The following is a 21,037-nucleotide window of genomic DNA, read 5'->3' on the forward strand; positions in this document are numbered from 1 at the left end:
TTTTTGACTAAAATATAGGGACAATAATTGTACCTACTTACTGGTTTGTCATAAGGATTACATAAGAAAATGATACAGCATACTTATCATACAGTGCCTGACACATAATACACGAGCAACAGTGGCAACTACTAAATATAATTGGTACTAAATCTGCTTATGTTTACCTGCCATTCTAGTTGAGTATTAGAAATCATATTTACCATCCTGACCCTGGACTGCTCATTATTTTGTTCTGTGTAGATCCCAGGGTCTGAGAGAGAGCCAAGATGAATATGGCCTTCCAAGAAGACATGCTGACAAGAAAAGACTCAGAGTGCCCAGGAGCTTCCCCTTCCTACCAACCCTGCAGCCTGGAACCCTAGCCATACCTCTCCCTGACTGTGGACAGTACAGCCTTTGAGCTGAGCCAAGCTGCTCCCCTGGCGATTTCCATAAGAGTACCACTTATCAGCACCTTGGACAGCATACAAATGATTCTGCATCTCCAGGTAAGGGAGGTGTCAATTCCTTGACATGATATAGGGTTGGTGGCAGCAAGAAGGGTTGCAGAAATCTTCTTTCCCTGTGACCAAATTCCTAGGGAAATTGCACATACAAGGGAATAAAGCACTCAAACTGAGAATAAAACCTCCCGTATGTCTGGTTTTTATTCTCCACTTCCCACAGAAAGCCCACTGCTTATTAGAAATTTGGGATACAAAAAAACAAATAAGGATGGTACTCATTCCAAAGAGAGTGATTGGAACCAAGTAGGCGCATTTCACAGGACTGGCTGATTTGCCAGCTCCGTTTCTCTGGCATTGTTACAATTACAGCTATTCTTGGGGATGTAATTCATTATGGACCCCATTATTCCCAAGAATCAGAGAAGAGCAAAAATCAAAGGTTTATCATCTGGCTGTGGTATGTAGAACACAGCAGGCTACCTGTTGGGCACATCCAGGTTGCAATCAAAAAACAGAGCTCAGGGACAAATACACATTCCGCTGAGCTCTTCTGTCTACCCAGAAGAAATGATGCTATTTGCATCAGGGAAAGAAGGTTGCTGGCCCTTCTGTCAGCCTTCTGAGCAATTTTTAGTCATCTGGCCAACAAAGGATGAGCTGCTGCATGTAAAAAAGAGGGGCATAGTCACCTTCTCTCCCAGAGCTCAGAGAAAGGAGGACAGTTACTACTATGTGCCAGCATTGTGTTCAACATCTTGTATGTGTAGGAGTGGTGTTATTAAACTCCATTTAGCAGAAGACAAAACTGAGGCTCAGAGAAGTTGTTTAGGATTCTTTCCATGACAGAACCCAATTTTGACTTGCTTAAATAAAAAAGAGAATACATTAGCTCAAGTAACTCAAAAGTCTAGGGGTAAGTTGGTCTTCAGGTATGGCTGGATAGAGGAACTAAAACATGTCCTGACAGTCCATCTCTTGCCTTGGCTTTCCTGTGTTGCCATCTCCACTACTTCCTCCCCTCTCTCCCTGGCCCTGTATATACACACACACCAACATAGGCTCTTGCTCTTGGTTGCAAGATGGGAACCACAAACTCTTGGCTTCATTCTTCTAGCCTAGCAACCCCAGTGAAAAGAGAGTTTCTTTGTCTCAATGGTTCCAGCAAAAGTCCCAGGACTCACACCCATTGGCCTGGAGTCAGTGAGGTGGAACAAGCACTGACTGGCCATGCCTGATTCAAGGACCCATAGCTGGAGCTGGGGGAAAGCCTAGCACTCCAATATCGCACTGGTTGAGAGATGGAGCAGGGTTATTTCTGCATGAAATTCAACTTGCAGCTTCAAAAGAAGGAGGAAAGGAGACAAGCAGACAACAAAAACTAATGTCCATTGTAGCCACCCTGCTGACAAGCAGCTGCATTCTTCCCACAGTCACATGTGTATCACTAGTGCACATTTGGCTTTATCAGGCTTCTGCTCTGGGACCATGCTATGCTACTAACAGAGATAATATTTTATGTTCCCAGTGGGTTCCAAAGGAGAAGACCAGAATATTATGCTAGGTAATTGAGATTACAACCTGATACCTTCTCCAGATCAACCATTTTCCAACCTTGGGCTGATTGATAACCAGGAAGAAAGTGATCAGGGTTGTTCTGATGAAAGGACATATAACTTATTATCCTGCCCAAGGAACCCACATATAAAAAGTTGTGCCTCTACTGTGTTTAACGTCTTACATAATACATTGAATTCAGAAAAAAAAAATGACAAGGAACAAAGGGCTATTTAAGCCACTATTCTTGCCATCAGGAAGTAAGGAATAATTAATTTTTTTCACAATAATAGCAATTGCTAAATGTGTACCAAGTGATTTACACATACAGTTGCTTCATGTAACCTTCACAACAATCCTGTGTGTGTCTAATATTAAAGTAGCCATTTGATCCAGGCTTGGTGATATTAAGTTGCTTGCCTGGTATCCACAGCTAGCAAATGGCAAACCCAGGATTTGAACTCAGGTGTCTCTGATTTGAAATTAGTGTTCTTGACCACATGCAAAAATCTGTATGAACCCCCATTCTTGCTAGGAGACAAGGTAGTTTCTTGGAGAAGGTAGCATTCGAGCAGTGTATCCATCAGAAACTTTTTGTTGTACATGACAGATTCCATTCATACTGGCTAAGCAGAAATATAGGAGTTGGTTTTTGTTGTTGCTGCTGTTGTTGCTGTCCTATATAAGTGAAAACCCCAAGGAGAGATGGAACTGCAAGCACAGGCTGATCCAGGGTCACATGATGTCTGCAGGGCTCACTCTCTGTCTCTCAGTTCTTCTCTCTTCTGTGGTTAGCTTCATTCTAAGGCAGACTCTCCCCTCACAGTGGCAAGATTACTATCAGTTTCTTGAGGCTCATATTCTCCTAGCCAAGCCATCTCAGTAGAAAAATGGCATCATTATTCCAAGAATTCCAACAAAAATTCTAGACCTGAGTCTCACTGAACCATCTTGGGTCATGTGCCCATTCTGGTAGCCAGGGATACACTGATTGACCATCTCCAGAGTCAGAGGCAGCAGTTCGAATCAACTTCACTGGAAGCATATAGCATAGATGAGAACGGAGGAAGGTGTTTATATATTTGCTATTACCAAGAGAAGAGTAAGAGGTATTAAATTGGTAAAAACAATTGGTTGTTGTATTATTTATCTACCATATTCAACAAACCACCCAAAATGTGTAACTTAAAATAACAACCATTTATTTAGCACAAGATTCTGTGGTTGGCATGCATCTGTGGACAGATGCCAGGTTAACTTGGGGCTGATTGGTCTAGGGCCCTTAGCTGGGGTAGATTGTCTCTGTTTCGCAGGTTTCTCAGCCTCCAGCAGGCTAGTCCAGACTCATTCACACAGTGACAGAAGATTTCCAAGAAAAAATAATTTAAGCCCTTTCAGACCTCTGTTTGCATCGCATTTGCCAACATCCCACTGGCCAAAGCAAATCTCATGACTAAACCCAGAGTCAGAATTGGAGGGCATGCCAAGGGGCCATGGATTCAGGGAAGTGAGGAATTTGTGGCCCTGTCTGCAATCTACGACTATGGTCATTTCAAATAGCACTAGAATCATGTCTAGCATATAAGAGATCCGCCAGTCCAATAAAATCTTGTCATATAAATGACAAGGTTAGGATAAAGGAAGAGAAAAGAAGGCCTTCAGGCAGAGGAGACAGAATCTGCAAAGACCCAGAAGTGGTAAATACAGGCTTATTTGTATACTGGTGAGTTTGCATGCTGTGGTTGAAAAATGGAGTAGAGGAGCGGTGGGGTTTAAGGCCATATTAGGGAAGACTATGGGTGTCGAGCTTAGGATTTGGACTTCTATTCCTATGCATTGGGGAACTGTTGAAGGTTTTTGAGCAATGGTATGATTCAATTAACAAACTCTGAGCAGGGTTTTAAAAGGTAGCTTTAGGCAGATGGCCTTCTTTAAAAGACAAAAATCTCAGGGAAAGGAAGGGACAACATCCTTAAAAGCACAGAGACAGAGCAGCTGCAGAATCTACTCTGCTCCAGTGGGCACCAAAACTGGGTTTGGAAGTCATCTTTTCCTTGGCATGTGCCAGATCCTGAGCTTCCTCCTGCCTCCCCAACACTGGGAGGACTTGGAGACACTCTGTATCCTGAGCAGCAGGCAAATGCTAATCGTTTTCCTTGACAGTTTGTGTGTGTCCACCCCAACACCTGGGACCAGCTGGCTATTGGTCCGAGATGTTTCTTGATGGGTCTTCAATGTGCTAGACCCTCTTTGGGAATAATATTTTTCCATGCAGGTGAGGAGAAAACATATATATAGAGAGAGAGAGAGAGAGAGAGAGACAGAGAGAGAGAGAGAGAAAGAGATGTGCACATATTTATAATAAATGTAAATAAATGATATATAATTACATATATGTATACATAAATAAATATAGAGAATAATAGTTCCCATCTACTGCTCTGTTCTGAAATCCAAACCTCCACTCACAGCTGACCTATCGTAACCTTTGCCAGCCCCTCCCATCAGATGCTAGGAGGCAGTTTGTTCTGCAAGCTTCCCAGCAAACACCAAAGGCCCAAGCACCACTTCAAAGTGTCATTTCTCTGTACAGAACCTCTCCAAGCCCAGTCACAAGCCCAGCAGGTTCTGGACATGACTGAGATGATCATTTTTGTCCCCTTATTTGCCTAAATGTGTGTCTTGCCTCTCAGTAGGAATGCTTTGCACTGTGGGCTTTTTGTTAGTTTATTTGTATGTGTGTTTTAGCAAACGAAATAAATGCTGGTCTGCAGCAAACAACAAACCCAGAGGCCACATGTTTGTCTTTTGAGAAACAATAAGGCTGGGTGCAGTGGCTCATGCCTGTAGTCCCAGCTCTTTGGGAGACCAAGACAGGAAAATTGGTTAAGCCCAGGGGTTCGAGACCACCTGGGCAACATGGTAGAACCCCGTCTCTACAGAAAATACAAAAATAAGCTGGGCATGATGGCACGCACCTGTAGTCCCAGCTTCTCAGAGGCTAAGGTGGGAGGATTGCTTGAGCTCAGGAGATCGAGGCTGCAGTGAGCCATCATTGCCACTGCACTCCAGCCTTAGTGACAGAGCAAGACCCTGTCTCAAAAAAAAAAAAGAGGCTAGGCGTGGTGGCTCACACCTGTAATCCCAGCACTTCGGAAGGCAGAGGCAGATGGATCACTTGAGGTCAGGAGTTCAACACCAGCCTGACCAATATGGTGAAACCCCATCTCTACTAAAATTAGCCAGGCAAGGTGGTGCACGCCTATAGTCCCAGCTACTCGGGAGGCTGAAGCAGGAGAATCACTTGAACCCGGGAGGCGGAGGTTGCAGGGAGCCAAGATCATGCCACTGCACTCCAGCCTGGGCAACAGAGCGAGACTCCCTCTCAAAAAAAAAAAAGACAGAGAGACAGCAAAACAATAAGCACCATGATCATACACTGAAATGATATCCCACAGTGATCCTCGCAACAGCATTGCAGAGTTTATTGTGGTATAGGCTTCATCAACGACTTCAGCTCACTGAGGACAGAGGTGGCACCTGCAGCCCCCAGGGGCAGGATTTCGAGCTTGTAGGTGCATGAATTGCTGCAGTTGCTCATTCACACCCAATTTCCATCTACTGATGTCCTCTGAGAGAGAAGGCAAGAATCATAGCGTAGTGCAGGACTCTGTTCTAAGTACTTTATATATTTAAACTCATTCAGTCTTCTTGAAGAAATTGAGACACAGATACATTTTGAGACCTGACACAGGTCACACAGGTTGATGGTAATGCTTTTCTTTTTTTCATGATTAAATACTCAAATTTAAAATTGAAGCTAAAAATAAAAATAAGTGAATATTTTAAATAAAATGGGTTTAAATAAATGGAAGACTCTACTATATCTTATTGGAAAGAGCAGTGAACAGCTCAAACATGACCTTTGCATCAGACCTTCAGGACTCCATACACGCTGTCTGCCCTCTCCACCACTGGAGAAGTGTGGTCTCCCTACCTTCAGATCCCCCTGGAGAGGCCCCACACTATTCCCGTGGCATCACTTCTAATGCAATGCTCATCACCATTTATGTTCCTGTCTTCCTCAGTAGAAGTGAGATTTCAGCACCTAGCGCAGTGCCTGACACATAGCAGACACTCAATACTTGGTTGAAAACAGAAATTTTTAAGAGTTCCTAAGTTCAAGCTGGTGCTCATAATTGCAGCGACTATGAAGAAGTCATTGCCTGCTCCATGCCTCTGTTTCCACATAAAGGAAAACTTTAGACAGCAGGCATCACTCGTTAGTTGCCTGAGTGGTGGTAAACTCAGAAAAGCTGTAGCTATGGAATTCCAAGCTCAGAACCTGAGAACTAGGAGGGCATACCTGCTTGGCTGCAGACAGGAATGAGCCTTCCCAGCCCACTGCCCATCATCGGCAGTGTCTGGAAGTGGAAGCCCACCTCTGCACCCTTGCTGGGGTTCTGTGGCTGTGACACGCAGCACAGAGGTGTAAATGAGTTAGCAATGGCACTTCCCTGAATCATTGCATCATCCAAAGACTGCGAGGTGGCAGCTGGCATCTTTGGCCACTGCTGTGGATCAGGCAGCATCTGTTGCTCTAGGCACTCAGCTGGCTCTGTTGTGGAAAGACTTGTGAGGGCTGCCTTCCTTCTGCTCTGCGTCTTGGCCAGGAACACTGAGCAGGGAGAGGGAAGTCATCAGTGACACTTGGCTTAAAGCTGATCATATCCCCAACACTGGGGTTGGGGTTTGGGGTGAACAGAGAGATCATCTGTATTCCTGATGTTTTCATCTGAGATCTTCTGTGCAACACCATCTGGGTAACCTCCAAACAATTGTGACAGTTCCATATTCTGTGACCTAGGGAAAATTACCAGATTTCTCTAAGCCACAGCCTCCTTATTAGAAAAAAATAAGGCCTGAAAGAAAGAAGAATAAGTACCCAAAGTTGTTTTAAGATTCCAAGATGAGAAGCCAGGCATGGTGGCTTACGCTTGTAGTCCTAGCACTTTGAAAGGCTGAGGCAGGAGAATCACTTGAGCCCAGGAGTTCAAGACTAGCCTGAGCAACATGGTAAAACCCTGTTGCTACAAAAAATACAAACAAAACAAAACAAAACAAAATTAGCTGGGTGTGGTAACATCGCCTATAGTCCCAGCTACTCAGCAGGCTGAAGTGGAAAGATCAATTGTGCCTGGGAGTTCAAGGCTGCAGTAAGCCATGATCACACCACTGCACTCCAGCCTGGGCAACAAAGCGAGACCCTGTCTTTAAAAAAATTAAAATAAAAAAGGTTGAAATGTATAATCTCCATCCTCTAAATACCTGAACTTCTGGCTACTTGTTCTCTCTCTGCAGTCACTGGCCTGATCACCCACCTAAAAAGTACTCCCCATACCCTCCCTATCAGACTGTCCTGTTCTATTTTCTGTGTAGCACTTACCATGGTCTAAGCTCTTGCTTAATTGTTTGTTTGTAAGATATGTGTGTTTGTTTGTTTGCCTGTTTGTTTGTTTTTAGATGGAGTCTCACTCTGTCACCCAGGCTGGAGTGCAGTGGCACAATCTCAGCTGACTGCAACGTCTGCCTCCCAGGTTCAAGTGTTTCTCCTGCCTCAGCCTCCCAAGTAGCTGGGATTACAGGTGACCGCCACCAGGCCTGGCTAATTTTTGTATTTTTAGTAGAGACAGGGTTCCGCCATGTTGGCCAGGCTGGTCTCGAACTCCTGACCTCAAGTGATCTGTACACCTCAGCCTCCCAAATATATGTGTTTTTAAATACTTGCTTAGAATATTATTTAAATTAATTCACTGTTGTGTGCCTCTCCGCCACTAGAACCTAAGTTCCATGAGGGCACAGACCTTGCCAGTGTTGGTCCCTGCTGTTCTTCCAGCACCTTGGTCAATGCCCGGCATGTGGTAGGCATTTGAAACATAATAGTTGCATAAATGAGTAAGTGAATGAATGAATATCAACTCATTTTATAAACTCTAAAATATTCTTTAGAAGTTATAGGTTATTATTACTACTAAAGCCAGACTAGAGGCTGCAACTAACTTCCTGTATCTGAGAAGACAGAGAGTGACGAGGAGGGTTTCATAGGGAGAATGGGGCTTGGGGGTAGGTAGAGAGTATTACAAGTAAAAAAGGTACCTATGAGTTCAGATGTTCAAGCAACAAGCAATAAGAGTCTATGGAGAAGATTCCTGGGGGACAATGCCAAGTACATAGAGATTCACCCTCACCAAAGTTATCACCATCATGATCATCATGGCCACCAAGTATTGAACGCTAACTGTCTGCCTGACACCACATTAAGTAAGGAGGGAACCAGTATTTATAGCAAGAAAAGTATCTACTTACTCTTACTATCATCTACACACTTATATGCATTCACACATGTAAGTGTGCATACACACTTATACACACATACCATCTGTCTGAGGTTGAGTTCCTCCAAAAGAAGACTCTGAGACCAAGATCGGGATGCATGTAGTTTACTTGGGAGGTGATCTGGAGAAGAGATGGTAAGGGAGTGGGTTAAGAATGACAGGAAAGGGAAAGGGGGCAGTATTGGGTGTATTACTGAGAGGGTGACTGCTGTGAGTACCTGGGGTTCAAATCTTCTGGGTCCTCAAGTACACAGTGTAGAACATGCCTCAGAGTTGCCCCTTCGAAGGAAAAGGAAGCTAAGGTACTATACTAGTCCATTTTCATATTGTTATGAAGAAATACCCAAGACTGGGTAATTTATAAAGTAAAAGAGGTTTAATGAACTCACAGTTTCATATGGCTGGGAAGGCCTCACAATCATGGTGGAAGGCAAAGGAGGAAAGGCATGTGTTACATGGTAGCAGGCAAGAGAGTGTGTGCAGGGGAACTGCCCTTTATAAAACAATCAGATCTTCTGAGACTTATTCACTATCATGAGAACAGCATGGGAAAACCCACCCCCATGATTCAATTACCTCCCGTGGGGTCTCTCCCACGACATGTGGGGATTATGGGAGCTACAATTCAAGATGAGATTTGGGTGGGGACACAGCCAAACCATATTAGGTACTTATTGACCAACTCCCATCCATCACCCAACAGAGTCAACACCTGGCATTTCTGTCATGCCCATTTGTAGGCTGCATGAGGTCTTCAGGCAAGAATAATGTCTGCTACCTGCTACACCATTTCAGGGGATGGATCTGGACAACTGAAGTCTCACTTGCTGTGGGGCGTGGGTGTACTGTACCTCAAGACATTAAGTGATGGACATAGGACACAAGCTTGGAGGGGGGCAAGCTAAAGCTAACTTCCTCTGAGAATGCAGAGAGTGATGAGGAGGGTCTCAGAGGGAGCATGGGGCTTGTCAACAGATAGAGAGTAATAACTATGTGGTAGCCCAGGGTAGTCTTTGAAGGGAAAAAGATATGTTTATAAAGAATTTGATGTAAGTTGCTGTGCACAGCATGGTATAAGCCATCTCTGTCTCCTCAGTAAAATCTTCTTAAGGTCATGTACTACACTTGAGGGGGGTTGGGAGCAGAGAGAGTTGATCAAATACAAAATCCTGCTTTGGAGCTGATTCAGACTGAACAAAGCAGTGGCACATGGAGACAGCCAACATCTGAGTAACACATGCATATTCTCTTTTTTATTTTATTTTTTTCAGAGACAGGATCTTGCTCTCTTGCCCAGGCTGGAGTGCAGAGGCACAATCATAGCTCACTATAACCTTGAATTCCTGGGCTCAAGTGGTCTTCCCACCTCAGACTCCCAAGTAGCTGGGATTACAGGCATGCCACCATGCCCAGCTAATTTTTAAATATTTTTTAGAGATTGGGTCTCACTATGTTGCCCAGGCTGGTCTTGAACTCCTGACCTCAAGTGATCCTCCCACCTCAACCTCCCATAGTGCTATGATTACAGGTGTGAGTCACCATGTCCAGCCTGCATATTTTCTAATTCTCACTATTGTAGCTTCTCTATATTAGTTAGCTGTGGCCACAATACTGCATAACAAACTACCCCCAAAACGGAGTGGCTTACGATAAAAAGCATTTCATTTTCTAGCTCATGGGTCTGCAGGCTAGTTTGGGAAGGGCTCAGGTTCAAGCCATAGGTTATCTCCAAGCTGATGATTGGGTTCTAGTCATCACATCTTCCATGTGTGTCCTCTTTCTCCTTAGACCAGACACTGTAAAGTACTTGTTCTTTCAATGGTGGATCATAGGATGTAAGAACCAAACCAAACCTTGGAAGCACACTACAGCCTCTGCTCATACCAAGTTGATAACATTCCATTGGCCCAAGCAAGTCACATGGCCAAGTTCAACATCTATTGAATGAGAAAATCTACTTCTGTGCACATGTATGCACTGCATAATCACATGGAAGATAGAGGGTTTGAAGAATTGTGAACAATTCCATCTGCTACAGCCCCATTTTACCCTCTGGGGAAAGCCACAGCTTAAAACAATCAAGTTGTTGTTTGAAGTCACAAGCCTTGTATATAATTCACCTAGGTTTGGGACCAGCTTTGATGACAAAGCTTGTATGTTTAGTATGCTGAACTCCTCCGCTAGAATGCAAGATGAACCAAGCCCCTCAGGGAGCTCACTCAGCAGTATGCAAAGTACCCAGGTAAACCAGAGATCACCTCTCTGCTCAAGGTCACGCCACTGGTTGGTGACAGCACAGACCCTAGAACCTTGTTCTTCCTGTTCCTTATACCATTCTCCCCGGATAGAACCATGTGCGTTTGGCTTTAAAACATCACTCACAGTAATTTCTCCTCTCTGAGGAATTTCAATCAGGCCAGAGGTTTCCGAAACAAGCCCAGGACACCCAGAGGTGAAAAATAGTTCCGTTTTCACTTCCTTGAAATTTCTCCTAAATGTGCCTACCCTGCCAATAGTATCTGCAAAAGGAAGGAGGTGAAGTTCACACCATTCAACTCCTTGGCTGTTGCCATGGAGCCCATCCAGCCATCAACATGCCAGCAACTCTGACTGCCTTAGCAATGGAATCAAAGAAGGGGAAAATAATCAGCAGGGGAGCAAACTCTTGTTTAAATGCAAATACCTTTGAGAGGAAGCAATTGAGGGAAAAGAAATTATGAAAACCCCAGTAAAGAACATGGAGTCGGGGCCAAAGCTGATAAGCCATGCCATTTCCCCAGCAGGATAGTCCCTGTTCCATCTCCTGCCAAAGTGGGAAATGTGTTTTCAGAAGCGATTTGCCAACGTTACACATCCTAGTCACCCCTAACAAGGTTCTTAGAATGGAGCGGAGAGGAGTTCCTGATGGGCAGAGAGCTTGTCAGAGCTGGGAAATGCTGACAGGAGGGCTGGGCTGGTTTGCACTAGAATTTAAAGTGATGGAAATGAAGGTTGAGAATTGGGCCCCAATGGGAGATTTAGAAAGACATATCAGGCTCCCCAAAGGAGTTCCCCAGCCCAGTGATGCTCAGCTCTTTCTAATAAGAATGATAGTGTAGGCCGGGCACGGTGGCTTATGCCTGTAATCCTAGCACTTTGGGAGGCCGACGTGGGCGGATCATGAGGTCAGGAGATGGAGACCATCCTGGCTAACACGGTGAATCCCCGTCTCTACTAAAAATATAAAAAGTTAGTTGGGCATGGTGGCGGGCACCTGTAGTCCCAGCTACTCAGGAGGCTGAGGCAGGAGAATGACATGAGCCCAGGAGGCAGAGGTTGCAGTGAGCCAAGATCGCGCCACTACACTCCAGCCTGGGCAATAGCGCGAGACTCCATCTCAAAAAAAAAAAAAAAGAATGATAGTGTATTTTCATTTGCTAATCTTGTTTTGTTAAAAATAAACAACCACCCATTTTTAGCTTAAAGTGTGCTAAAGCTCAAGTGTTTAAATGCAAAGGAGATTATATGTTATAATTATATTGTATTGAGGATTATTTTGTCCTGTATCCTTTTATGATGCTTTGCAACTAAAAGACATTTCGTGATTCTAACTCGGAAAGTGGGCAAAGCTGGCAGGCTTGGGGCGAGAAGAACTGCTGAGACAGTTCTGGTGCCTGGAAGCTCTGAATTGCCACCCCCTTTCACCCGCCCAACACTCTGTCCTGAGCCACTGTTGAGCTGCAGGTGTTACATGTAGGCACATAGGCTGAGGGTCTGTGGATGACCTCAAACCACTGTTATCTGCAAGTACTGTAGGAAAATATGTGGAAAAGAGGTGAGGAGAGCTGTGTCTCCAGTCCCTGAATTCCCACGAGGCTTCTAGACAGTTCCAGGCAGCTTAGCATCAAGGCTGTGATCTTCCAGAAGGATTCTTGTAGCTTAGCAAAAAGAGCACCAGACTGGGAGTCCAAAGACCTGTGTTAAAATCCTGGCTCTAATATAATCCAACCATGTAACATTGGGGAAATCATCTCACGTCTCTTAGCCTTGACCTCAATTTCCATATCTGTAAAATGGAGTTGTTGAGAGAGCTAAATTAGACAATCAGGGTTTTTCCTACCACTCATTGAGCACTTACTAAAGGTTACAAACTGGCAAACTGCAGGCCACATCCTGGCCACAGCTGTGTTTTAATTTGTCCTGCATAGTATTAAAAAAAAATACAAGCCAGTGTATAAAATTCAGGAAATTTCACATACAAATCCAGGTTTCCTGTGAAAAAAAAATCAGACCTGGCAACACTGGGACCTACGACGTTATAGTCACTGGAGTAAGCCACCCTATTTGGAGGGAATATACACTCTACTTGGCTACAATCCCCACCACTCCCTATTTCCCTAACCAAGGGTCAGTTGCATGTTTATCAGAAAAATATGTTTTCTCTTACAGTAGATAGAAATTTCCTGGAAAACACTACATATTTAATCCTCCTAACAACTCTAAGCAATATGCAGTTAACTCTCATTAGGACAGCAATAGGCCATCCTAATTCCCATTTTACAGACAAGGAAACTTACACATACTTCACATTGATCGGTACTTGTTCAAGGCCACACAGCTAGTAAGTGGTAGAGACCAGATGTGATCCCAGGCTGCCTGCCTGAAAGCCTGTGCTTATAAAGTACTTTGCTATTCTGCTGGTCTGTGAAAGGCACCATTAAACACATTATTTAATTCAGATCACGACAGGAGATTTAGGGAGACAGTAGCCCACCTGGGTTGCTTTTTCCATATCTCACTTGTTCCTGGAGATAAGTAAGCTGCAGAAGGATCAAAGCCATGAATAAACAAGAGCAAAGAAAATGAGAGCCAAAGGGGCTACAAAAAGATGATTTAGTTGAATGTCTTCATTTTAAGAAAGAGAGACTTGGAAAGGTTAAATGACTTGCCCATGATCACATATTTCTTAGAAATATCAACGCAAGGTCTACATTTAGGAAGAGGAAGTGAAGTGAATTAGCTAGTCAGGTATAGTCTAGGCTCCCAATCAAACTGAGCTTGCAATTGTGTAGATTTTGCATATAAAGAGGTTTTTGAGGGAGCCAGAATTACCTGGGGAATTGCCTCCATTTCATTTTCTTCTATATCCTATCAGAAAAAAATGGTCCCCAAAATCTTAGCAAGGGGGTAGTGTAGCCATTTCATAGTTTCCTTTTAAAAACATGGAATGTCAGGGGAACAAATATCATCTGAGGTCATCTAGGCCAATCTTCATTTTACAGGTGAGAAAACCAAGGCCCAGAGGTGAGGGGATGTGTCCAAGGTTGGCTCACTAGTGGGTGCAGAGCCAGACAGGAGGCACTTCCCGTCTCAGCCTCAGCTTCTATCTCCACCGGCATGGCTCAGTGCTGCTGTCAGCTTCTCACCCGCTGGGCTTCAGTCTCTTCCTGGGAAGCATTTTAATGATATTGTTTGGAGGCTCTGCACCTCATTCCTCAGGGGTTCAGGGATGGGGGGACAGCTAGCCTAAAAAATGCTCACAGCTGGATTAATAAGAGAAGCGACGCCTCTGAGTTCCTGCACTTCAACAGAAGGTCAGGGAACACAGCTGTTTCTCTCTCTGCTTCCCAGATGCTCCCAGCGAGGCGAAGATGCTCCCTGGTTTCCTGCAGGAAGGAAAGGAAGATGTTCCTTGCTTTCCATGCATGCTTCATGTTTATTGTGTGAGTCAGATGCCTCTTCCTCCAACCAGTCTTTCCTGACTCCCCACAGGATCAGAACTCCCTCCTCTGAGCCTGACTCCCACAATACTCTCAGCAGACACACTCTGATAGCACACTGATGGACTAGCTATTGCTGATCTCCCTGACTGTATTAGAAGCTGCTCAAAGGCATGGATCCAATCTGACTCATCTCTCCTCCCCACGTCTCAGCAACAGCACACCTTGCACACAGTCATAAACTAATTGCTACCATTTATTCAAAGATTGTCGTAGACCAGGTTCAGGGCCAAGCACTTTGCATACTTTATCTCAGTAAGTTCTTCTGCCACCCTGCAAGGAAGGAATTATTGTACCCATTTTATGGATGAGAACACTGAAAGTTAACTTGTTCACAGACTTTATCGCAGAATTAGGAAATTCAGGCAGGGCACAGTGGCTTATGCCTGGCTCATGCCCAGCATGTTGGGAGTCCAAGGTGGGAGGATCGCTTGAGCACAGGAGTTTGAGACCAGCCTGGGCAACATAGGGAGACCCCATGTCTAAAAAAAAATTAAAAATTAGCCAGGCATGGTGGCATGCACCTGCAGTCACAGCTACTTGGGAGACTGAGGTGGGAGGATTACCTGAGGCTGGAAGGTCAAGGCTGCAGTGAGCCATGGTGGTATAACTGCACTCCAGCTTGGATGACAGAACAAGATATTGTCTCAGAAAAAAAAATAAAGTAAAATAAATTCAAAACTTTCCATTATGTGTTCCTTCCCCACCCTTCTCACTCACTCTCCGCTTTTCTTCAAAGCCCTCAATATTTTCAGCTTCCTTCTGCCTTGGGGCCTTTCCCTGAGCAGTTTCCCTGGTAGCATCACATGCCCTTCTTCACCCAGTTAATTATGGTTTCAGATCTTCAGCTCTTGGCTCAAAAGGATTTCCCCAAGGCAGACTCTCCCAACCCCTAAACCATGTCATACCCTCTTGTAATCAGCTCTCACAGCTTCCCTAGTTTCTCCTTCATGGCATTTACCACAGTCTGTAATTCCATGTTTTGTGGGATTATGTGATTACCATATGTCTCCTCCATCAGTACAAGCTCCATGAAGCCAGGCCCCTTGTCTGTTTTGCTTATTATTTTGTCCCCAGTGCTGGGCACAGCACCCAACATATAATAGTTGCCTAAAAAACATTTATCGAATGAGTATCTGACTTCAAACACATGCACTAACTAGCATGTGGTGAATAATTCTGAATAAGTGGTTGCTAATAAATGATTATATCAATGAAAGCATGGATGGAGGAGGTGATCAACCACAAGATTTCAGTTGGGAAAGATCAACTGCTTGGCACCTGGAAAATGTGGAGGCCCAACAAGCTGCTGGTTCACTTTCCAACAAAGCAGGCTTCCAGTTTGGGGGAAAAAAAGAAAACAATTTGGTTTCTCACTTTCTCTTTTCAATAGCTATTGGGACCCCTTGGCTTGAACAGCCCTCAAATGCAAATGAAAGAACAGGTGTGCTTATATCAGAACTGAGTAATCAGGGCATCTCTGTTACTTCTTCCTGAGAGCTTTGCACTCTGCCTCCTGAAGGAGCTACTTGATCAGCCAGGCCCTTGAAATGATGTGGACAATCATTTCTTTTTTTTTTCAAATTGGGTTTTTAAACTTCTACTTAAAGGAAGATTGAAAGTGGGAGGGTATGACCTGGGGTAACTGGCAAGACAATACCAAGGTTTCAAAGACATTCTGGATGAAAGGCCCAGAGGCCATATGATGGAAAGGAAGAGAAAGGGAGAGGAAGGGGGTGACATGCTGTAAGCCTCTCTGGTCTTCTCAGGAGGCACACTCCCTTTTCCCTGGGGATGGAAAGACATGAGCACATGCAGTTAAAAAAAAATGTGGCTGGGTAGAACTCCAAGCCTAAAGCTTCTCTGTAGAATCATATAAAGTGGAGATTGGAAGGCACCTTTGGGATGGATCATCTGGTCCAGCTTTTCATTTTATATCTATCCAAAGCCCAGAGAGGTGAGGGATCACCCTAGGTCACACTGAGACTCAATGCAGAGTCCACCCTGAAACCCCAGGCTCCTGATTCCCACCCCAGGGCTCTGTTCATTACATCAATATTCCTTACTTAGTAGATAGTCCAGTGTGATGGGCAGAATAATGATCCCCCAAAGCCATCCATGGTCTATTAATAATTCCCATCACTTGTGAATATGTTACCTTATGTGGCAAAAAGGACTTTGCAGATATGATTAAGGATCTTGAGATGGGGAGATTGTCCTGGATTGTCTGGATAGTCCCAATATAATCACAACATTCAGATAACACGAAGATAGAGGTGTCAGAATAAGAGAAGATGTGATGACAGAAGCAGAGGTTGGAGTGATGCAGGAGGCCTCCAGAGTCTAGAATAGACAAGGAAAGAGATTTTTCCCCTAGAACTTCCAGAAGGGTTGTAGCCCTGCTGTCCCATTTTAGACTTCTGACCTCCAGAGGTGTAGGATGACACATTTGTGTTGTTTTAAGCTACAGAGTGTGCAGTAATTTGTTACAGCGGCAATCAGAAACTAACACAGTCAGTGATACCATTCAGCCCACATGCTAAGGATGCAAATCTCTCAGAAGACTCAGGGAATCCCACCCATACCTGAGTGACAGTACATCCTAGTGATTATGAGCATGCTCTGTGGAAATAACCCCAACATTCATCCATGGGAGAATAGATACATATTTCATAGTGATTTCACACAATGTGAAATACCACATGATAGCGCAAAAGAACAAACTTCTAATACATGCAATGACATGGAAGAATCTCATAGACACACCACTGGAGAGAAAGAAATGAGATGCAAGAAATTATGTACCAAATGATTCCATCTACATCAAAATCCAAGCACAGGAAAAATGAATCTATGCTGATAAAAATTAGAATGGTGGTTACCTCTGGAGGAAGAGTGTCACAGGGGAGGGTGATGAAGGAGCCAGCTGGACTTAAAATGTTCTATAACTTGATTTGGTTACAAGAATGTATATATGTAAAAATTTATTGAGCTGTACACTTAGGATTCATTCACTTTACATAAGTTATACTATAAAAAGTTTTAAACCATTAAAAAATCAAAATAGAAAAATAAATTCATCTGAAGAGCACAGGCTCTGGAATCAGACTCTCTGAGTTTAATCTTGGCTCCATCATCTCCTACCTGCATGACCTTAGCAAGTTGTTGAACCTATGAGACTGTGTTTCTGTGTAATTGGGATATTACGAGCTTCCACCTCATAGGGTTGTTGGGAGTTAGCAGATATGAAGTGCTGGCAACTGTTGCTGTTACATAGTGAGTGCTTTGTAAATGCTGGTCATTCTTACTCAGGGTATAAATGGTATACATTATTACTCAGGTGTAAATGCGATGGTGTGCTGGAGCCAGCCTGCACCAGCTTCTCAGATCTCACTGTGCACATCTCTTTCAACTCCTCCATCACAGACATTACATTGGCAGCTTAAAATTGGCCAGGGTGGGAATGTTTACACCACAACAATTGGCAATAGCTATAAATCAGTGCCTTTTGTATTTGCTTGGAAAGCCAGTTGTTAAACACTTATCAGCACACCGTTGTATAAGTGGCTAAACTTAGGAAAGGGGAGAGAAGATGGGGGACCTGGAGAGAGGAAAGCAGAATCTGCCACCTTCTCTCCACTCCTCAGTGGAAGGTGCTGCCACAGCCCAGCCCCTGGAAACTTGCTTATGGGCCTCTTGACAACATCAGTGTCCCCTAGTCTTTCCTCCCCATTCTTTAACCACTTATTAATGCCAACCCAATCTCTAGGACACCATCTCCCCTCAATATGTTCCTTATGAGAGGCCTGGACAATCTTCTCACCCATCTCCTAGCATCAGAGACCCCTTGAACGAGTCCCTTCCCCTGCCAGGCCCTCCCCAGAGAGCTGGCCCAGAGTCTGGCTCCCTGTTTCTACTCGCTCTCTGTTCTTTCTCTGCCTGGAGCCAGCCTCTCTTAGATCCTCTTTGGACCAGCTGTTTCACATGGTTAGTGTCTTAGCTTAAATATCACCTACGCAGAGGAGCCCTTTTTGACCACCCTCAACCAGTCTCAATCACACTATTCCTCACTGATGGAAAGTCTCATGTACATGACTGCTTAACCTTGTTTTGTGTCTGTCTTCCCAACCAGGATGTAAGTTTCTGGATACAGACTATTTTTATCATCCCTATTCTACATGGCAGAGAAGTTAAGTAACTCATCTATGGTGACAAAGCCAAAAGTGGCAGAGCTGGGATTTGAACCCATGCCTTCTCAGGGTAAACTGGCTACTAGTTGTATAGGCAACTGGTAAGTCCAGAGAGAAGACAGCTCAACTAGACCAGAAGGCCAGGGGACCCACTGCCAAGCTAAGGAGTTTGGCTGACAGTTTGAAGTGGTAAAGCCCAAAATCAGTGCCAAGGCGGGGGGAACACTAATGGGCACAGGGGAAGCAGTGAAGCTGTTTATGCAGAGTGTCTTTACTCACTTATTTATAGAGGATGAGATGTTAATCAAGGGCTCATTCTTGGAGCTGTCAGTGCCTTCTCCTACAGCAGCAGGTGTGATGAGCCGGGGCTAGGGAAGGAAGCCAAATTATCTGCCTCTCTCTAAGACTCATGCCGCTCCCAGGCTTCCCGGTACCCAATCCTCTGGCCAGAAGCTCCATGCAGAAAAGTGGGGATCAGAAATGAAAGTGTAGGAAAGCCAGCTGGGACAGTGGAAGGAGCACTGAACAGGAGTTCTCAAGCCCCATACGACTGTGTAGAGCACTTAGCACAGTTCTTGGTACGTGCTAAACCTCCAAGAAATAGTTGGCGGTGGTGGTGCTGGTGGTGGTCCTGGCTCTGTGTGACCTTAGGCAAGTCATCAATCTCTTTGTGCCTCCCTTTCTTCATACACAGAAGAAAAGTGAAAGAATTGCCTCCAGAGCCCTCAGAGTGGGTGGGAGGTCAGATACCTTGCACAGCCCTCAGCACAGTAGTAGGCCCCCCATAAATATTTACTGAATGAGTGTCATATGTGGTAACTACAAAGCCCTATGAAAACATAAGTAGTGATTATTTCAACGGCCATCTGAAAACGGAATAAGATGTCTGGGCAGATGGTAAGTTTCCCACCACTGGATTCACTCAGAGAGATAGGCGATGCTTGCATGGGGCAGCAGCTGAGATTCCCCTCTGAGGAAGTGGTGCTGTTCAGTGATTTAGCTTTAGAGTCCAAGAGTGTAAGTTAAAAATCCTAGCTCAGCTACTCATTAGGTATGTGGTTTTGATTAAATTCTGGAACCTCTGGATCCTTGCTTCCCTCATCTCTAAAACTGGGATTGTCACAGTACCCGCCTTATATGATTCTTTTGAGGATTCAGTGATTGAATCTTTTGAGGATTCAGTGATTGAATCTTTTGAGGATTCAATGAACAGGTAACTGATTTATTAAGCCATCGACAGGCAATGCCTCCTTTTTCCCTTTATTTTTACTTCTAGTTGTACTCAGCCAAATCCACTACCTTACCCATGTGGTAATGATGATTTCAGCAGATACCAAAACATTCTGTCCATGAAAAGTCCAGTCTAATGTAAAACTCCTGCTTGATTTAAACCTCATTTCTTCCCTCCTCCTGGTGTGGGTTGGACCCATGACTCAAGAAACAGGGCCAGAAGTGGGGAAGGCACTTGGCCTACTCATTCACCCCCCTCCTCCCTAGCATCTCAAAGCAATTGTCTACATCCTCCCATCTCTGTTCTAGGTCTCTCCTTCCTCCTCTAGCATCCAGTATCCAAGGCAGGCAGTGGATGTGTCACACATCTGACCACCTGGCAGTGGTAGAGAGGTGTCCCTCACCTCCCAAAGGGCCAGTGCCTTTCCACATGGTAATGGTAGCCTCTGCTGCTGTGGTGGTCTTTGTATTGGTGGTGTGTCTACTTTTTCTTAGGGTAGCATTTGACTTAGTTTACTAGCAGCTCTGAGAACCACCCAGAGAGGGGCAGCCCACACTAGTCCCTCTCTTCTCAGGGTGAACTGAGCCTTCCTCAACCCACTGCAGCCTCTTTTGGAAGCCCCCAGTCTCCTTTACCAGGAGCTGCAGAAACCCCTGACCTTTGGGTCCTCAGGCACGTACCACGCGCCAGCTCCCTCTTCACCCGCTGGCCCAGGAAGCTCCAGCTGTCCTCCCTTCCTAGCATCAGTTTCCATGTTTACTCGCAAACCCCAGGGGACCCATGCTGAGGAGGGGACACACACCAAGCAGGGGACCCACATGATGAGCTCACTCACCACACTCCATTCCCATGGCAGCATAGACTGGGCCTACAGGTTATACCACTCAGCAAATGTTCAGCTGAGAATGACTTGTCACTCTCCCCTTCTTGCAGGATCCCTCAAACTGCAGGAGAGATTCCCTGGAAGCCCTTCCACACAGCCTCACCTTCTGACTCGCTGAAGGGAAGGATATGGGGTTCAGGGACGGAGATGGAAGGAAACTTACCAGGAACACTGCTGGTTCCTGGCCACAATTCTGCTTTTCTTCTTAGTTTTCCTTTTCTTCTCCCCGCCTCCAACCAGGCTGGAGTGCAGTGACTATTTTACAAGCGTGAGGCCTGGAACTCCTGGCCTCAAACAATCCTCCTGCCCTAGCACTGTGTGTGCGCCACCGTACCCACACCTGGCTTAGTTTTCAATGGCAAACCAAAAGAAGAATATAGGGGCTGACCAGGGTGATAGGACTCATTCTTCTGTCTTCCAGCTTTCCCTGGGGAATGCTTCTGGACACTACTGCTGGCATTCCTGATCAGAAGAGGGGGAAAGCATTACTTCTTGATCCTCTGCCCTGGAACTAGGTACCCGTATCTCAGGGTAAAGAATGAGGTTCCCCAACATCCTGTTACACAGAGAAAATGT

At 44.9% G+C, this 21,037-nt stretch overlaps 1 protein-coding gene across 1 annotated transcript in view; it reads left to right on the forward strand.

Annotated features, from left to right (window-relative positions):
• The first annotated feature begins 243 nt into the window (after positions 1-243).
• GALNT10 (polypeptide N-acetylgalactosaminyltransferase 10) overlaps positions 244-21,037 on the forward strand; it is a 326,091-nt gene continuing 305,297 nt past the window's right edge. The window contains exon 1 of the mRNA XM_063811602.1: positions 244-491. The gene's annotated coding sequence lies outside the window, so the exon portion shown is untranslated. The remainder of the gene's footprint in view (positions 492-21,037) is intronic.

The sequence above is a fragment of the Pan troglodytes genome, chromosome 4 (assembly GCF_028858775.2).
Source record: "Pan troglodytes isolate AG18354 chromosome 4, NHGRI_mPanTro3-v2.0_pri, whole genome shotgun sequence".
Taxonomy (NCBI): Eukaryota; Metazoa; Chordata; class Mammalia; order Primates; family Hominidae; genus Pan; species Pan troglodytes.